The sequence below is a fragment of the Meleagris gallopavo genome, chromosome 9 (genome assembly GCF_000146605.3).
Source record: "Meleagris gallopavo isolate NT-WF06-2002-E0010 breed Aviagen turkey brand Nicholas breeding stock chromosome 9, Turkey_5.1, whole genome shotgun sequence".
Classification (NCBI taxonomy): domain Eukaryota; kingdom Metazoa; phylum Chordata; class Aves; order Galliformes; family Phasianidae; genus Meleagris; species Meleagris gallopavo.
The window spans coordinates 11,760,901-11,766,243 of NC_015019.2; positions in this window are offsets into that span (position 1 = coordinate 11,760,901).

The following is a 5,343-nucleotide window of genomic DNA, read 5'->3' on the forward strand; positions in this document are numbered from 1 at the left end:
GCGTGCTGCCAGCCGGCTGGGGAGGCGAGCCTGCAGCCAAATCGCTCAAGGATGTGTCATGCTGTTGTTATCCATGTTGCTAGCGCAGTCACACTGGCTTTATTCTTACTGTCTGGATGTACCATTAAACAAGTTTGATTTTGTTGCCTGATTGCAGATGAATGGTTTCAGCCTCACACATAATTTAGTGCTAATCAGGGGCTCCACTCACGGACAAAGAGAAGCAAGATGTTTGTTGTGTGCAAATGGTTGAGCGAGTGGCAGCAATGCTTACCTGGCTGGCAAGGGAAACATATTACAGTGTTGTTAGAGCTCGTTGCCTTTTTTTCCATCCACTTCTTGCACCTTGAGCACACCAACCCCTCTGATTTACCACCACGTGGTGAACTGGACTGCGTGAGCTTTGGTAGCAGGGACTGCATTCATGTCATCTCCTGTAGGGTGAAAAAGAAAGCAGGACACGTATTCAAGAGGCAGCACTCACCAAAGCCTGTGGTCACCATTCAGGTGATCCCCAAAGAAATCCAATTTCAGCCAGGTGGGAAGCAGGACTAACGGAGATGTTTTAGTTAGGGAATAACATGTCCTGAAAAGCCAGGCAGCCCCAGCAGGGAACAACATGGCAGCTGCTCAGTGCTGGTTTTTGCCCTGACTCTGTAATTCTGTTGGCCTTTTTGGAGAAGTCAGTAACACACAGACACGTAGACAGTTAGAGCCCATATTTATCTTGCACCAAACACAAAAAGCTTTTGCTGGAAGAGAGAGGCCAATACAAACTGCTGTAGAAATGCCAGTTTGAAGTCCACTCCACTGGGTAGTAATTTCTCTGCTATTCCCAGGCTGGGAGCAGAAAAATTCAGAGTGGAAAACAGAAAAAGGGCATTGCCTTCAACAACAGTCATTATTTATATCTGCACAAAACAAGCATGGGCTGTTGGTAACAGCAGGATCTGTTACTTGGATCTGCTAACTACTGCAGTCATGCCAGGTGTGCAAAGAGTCTGAAGACAAGAGAAATACTGCAATGGGCTATCTTCATGCCAATGGAAACAGATGGTTGAAATAAATAACCATGTCTCTACACTGTTTCTACCCAAACATCATGGCAGAGAACCTCCAAGCAAAACTAAGCACAAAAAGCAGCCAGCAGAGCTGATCTCAGGTGCTGTCCTGATTTGGTCCAGCAGAACACTGAAAGTGAAGAAGGCAGACTGCAGGCTGAGCGGACTGTAAAAAGACTTCAGCAAATGAAGGTGGCATTAATGACATGCTTAAAATATACATTTTTAAAATTGTTCTTCATGATTTACAGCTCCTATCAACTCAAAGCTGCTCTTTTAGTGTTTTTATTTAGCTCTTGGAGACAGAGTTCAGCACTGACACTGGTGAATGAATGACCATAAGACTGCGATGGGTGGGGGGGGTATCAGAGGACACACTTGCACACGTGTCAGTGGGAGCAGTTTCAGCCCAATTTTAAAGGAAAGGCTTACAAAACAAACAAAGCTGGTACTGATCAAAGGGAATCCTGTGCAGAGAGCAGTGTCTGCCATTGCAATTGCAGATGCCCAGTGACCCGCACAGGCAGAACTCTTTCCTTATGCCTATTTTGCTTTTGCTGTCTATCACCCTGTTGGATGCTCCTTAGGACCACACTGAATAGCCCTTCTGAATATTTGTGACACCACCATCCCTCTCTGAAAGAGCCATCAGCATTTCCAGCCCACTGGGCCCAGAGAGCCTGGCACAAAGCTGGCCCCAAGCAGCACCCAAGGCACCCAGCACTGCCACACACCTCAACAACAGTGCCTGAGGGAACAGCACAGAGTAGAGTTGGGGGTGTTAGGAAAAGATTCCCCACCAGAGGATGAAGGGCATGGAACAGGCTGCCCTGGGCAGCAGGCATAGCACCAACACTGGCCAGTCAGCCCCTCTTGCTCCCACCCATCCGAGCAGCTTCAGATTTACAAACCATTTTTTTTCCCTTTCTTCCTCCCCTTCCTCTCTCTTGCTTTCCTTTCCTCTTTTTGTGTTTAACTCATTACCTTCTCATTTCCAAGCCACACACTGCTAGTAAAGCTTTTTCACAAGGGGAGACTGAAGCCTGACTCATGTTTTTCACTGGCTCTGACCTGCACTGAGAGCTGTGAACCTTTGATCAGCCAGGTGATTCACAAGCTCCTCCAATCCCTACTCATTTTGTTTTTTTCTATGTTGCAATTTGCAGAAGAATTTTCGCCTTTCTCATTATTTGCCAGCCCAGCAACATTACAAAAAAATAAAGCTCAGTGTGTGCATTCATTTGTGATAAGGACACTGCTGTAACACGAGTGACTGCCCATTAGTTCTGCAATGTTGTAATGGTTAAAACAAAGCCACAAGTGAGTCATTTTGATAGCAGCATTCCCTCCAGTGACATTAATTCTAGTTATTCAAGTAGCAGTGCCTAGAAGCCCACCACCAGGAACGTGTTGTGCCTGGGCACTGTGCAGATCCCCACCTGCACACCATTCACTTTAATAATGAGAAACATCTGCACACTACAGTGTGCAGAGTGTCCTGATGCCCCCTAGCACAGGAGGGCCATTGGTCTCATTACTCCATCTCTTATTTCCCTATATGGCCCACATCCCATCCCTCAGACCCCTCCCCAGACCCCTGCCTACATCATAAAATCAATAAGGTTGGAAAAGACCTCTGAGATCATCAAGTCCAATCATCTACCTACCATTAACACTGCCCACTAACCATGTCCCTAAGTGCCACATCTCCACAGTTCTTGAACTCCTCCAGGAACAATGACTCTACCACCCCCCCATGCCACTGCCTCACCACTCCTACAGAGACATTTTTCCTAATATCCAGCCTGAATCTCCCCGGTGCAACTTGAGGCCATTCCCTCTCATCCTGTCACTGACATCCAAGCTGTCAAGACTGGACCTGAAGTGTGGATTACGCAGATGTGGATGGTTTGGATACTATGAATTGATTCAGATGCAATTGAGAGTGCAGTAAATGGTATAACTAGAATTCTGTTAAATTCAGAATGAGTCTGAGGGAGCTCAGATGATAGATAGATAGGACACCTCCAATACATACAGCGAGCAATGGCCAAAGCAGGAGCACAGCAGCTCTCACTTAATTTTGGCTGGTTTTACCAATTTATCTTTGCATTGTGTCAACTCTTCCTTTGTGCTCTCATTTTCTGGTTCTCACGCAGGAGCACAGCTCCACAGCACCCGGATGGGCAGAGCCAGACTTGCTCCAGAGCCTCCCTGAATCGCATCCTCATGATGGAGAAAGCAGGGCAAGAACGGTCCTCAGCTCTTGGCTTTCACTCTGAGGTCCTTGCCAGTTCCATCCCTGCTAGCTCTCTCGTCTCATCCAGTACTACTCATAGAATCATGTGACATGGAAGGGAACCTAAAGGCCATCAGTCCAACTCCTCTGCAATGAGCAGGGACACCTCCAGCTCCATCAGGTGCTCAGAGCCCCATGAAGTCTGACCTTGAGTGTCACCAGGGATGGGGCACCACCATCTCTCCGGGCAACCTGTGCCAGTGCCTCACCACCCTGATTGTAAAAACACTTCTCCCTTACATCCAATCTAAATCTCCTCTCTTAATTTGAAACCATTTCCCCTTGTCCCATCACAGCAGACCCTGCTATAAGAGTCAGTCCCCTTCTTTCTTACAGCCCCCCTTCAAGTACTGACAGGCCACCCCCAGGTCTCCTGGAGAGCTGCGTGTAGAGCAATTACTTGTGAAGACTGAAGCAAAAAAGTTGTCGAGTATCTCATGATTCTCCTTGCCTGTTCTTACTAGTCTGCCTATATCACTTCAGGGATGCACCCTCCTGGACTTTCCTCTTCCTGTCCTTCATTTCCAGCTGGACCACAGTGCCCCTCTGTATTCAGTTCTTAAGTTGTGCACCTCCTTCCAAATCTGAGACAAACTGCCATACACATCTGCAAAGCTCTGTCCTTAAAATTCTCTCTTGCTCTCAAGCCTCTCTGCACTCGTCCTCCTGCACATTTTCTGCCCATCTCTCACTGTAGCCATTTTCATCAAGAGGTTCCAGGTAGGCACAGATGCGTTATGAGTGCTGTAAATTAGAGGTGAGACCTTCTATTGCCAATCATGGGACGAGGCACCATTTCCAGGAGCAATGAGTGCACCAGTCCCAGTGGTACGGAGGCACTGACTCACATTTTGCAAAAGACACGTGTAAGCTCCTGAGCATAAGAATAAAAGCTGAGCCCTGGTGCTCTGTGTGACCAGCACCGGGCAGTCAGTTAGGAGCTTGGATAATGGGAATGACAGCAGTGGGGATAAGAAAACCAACAAAATAACAAAGAGAAAGTTATTACAGAAATGAGATAGCGAGTGGGATGTCACTCGGGGCAACCATTTAATGGAAGGAAAGAGCCTGGGCAAACAAACCTTGCATGAGCTGCTGAGGGCCAGCCAGGAACAAGCCCCAGGCCCCAGCCTGTCTCCCCTCATTCCCCAGGCTGCAGCAATGGGTTCAGCATCCTTCTTCCCCACATTTCTCCTATGCAATAAATGGGGAGAAATCCCCATTAGGGAAAGTTAACTGCTAGCAGTAGTGCAGAGCCAGCCCTGGGGAGCCATGCTGGAAGAAAGCACTGTGTGTAACAACACCGCGTGCCTCACTGGTGCCTGAACGCACTGCACTGCCCTTTGGAAAGGTCCTGGAGGTGTATTCTCACCAGGCAGAGCTCTGCTGAAGTTGAACCGAACTAAGCCTGGCAGCGGCAACAAAGCAAAGGCCTAATCCCACACACCCTGGCTCTCCCCTGAATTAGTCAAGCAAACAGCAAGGCATGATCTCTGCAGTTTTACACACATTATAACCTCTTTTCAGTTGTTCGACTCTTCTGCACAAACTGCCTCAGTACTAAGTCTCCTCTCTGGTCTTGTTGCAGATTTCTCTTTTCTCAGTAGCCTTGCTCAGCAAACTCCTCTCAAGAGCAAGCCTCTACCAGCCTGTGTTAGCCACACTGAGATATGGAGGAACAGATACAGCATCACCTCGTCACTGACTCTGAAAGAGTGAGGAGTGAGCAGGGAATAATCACACAGGCTTGTGCAGGTGAATAGCTGGGGCAGGGCTGTGCTTTGTGTGCCATATGCCCACATCTCAGTACTTTTGTCAGAACTGTGCACCTGCTGCTGCTATCCTTGTTTCACTGGATTCAGCTGGGACTTTCCTGTTGGCTTTCAGCCTTTTTTTTGGGAAACAAAACTCTAGTCCAGGCACCACATGTATTCTTGGACAGCTTTACTACTTGTTGAAAGAAAACTACCCTGCATGAAATGC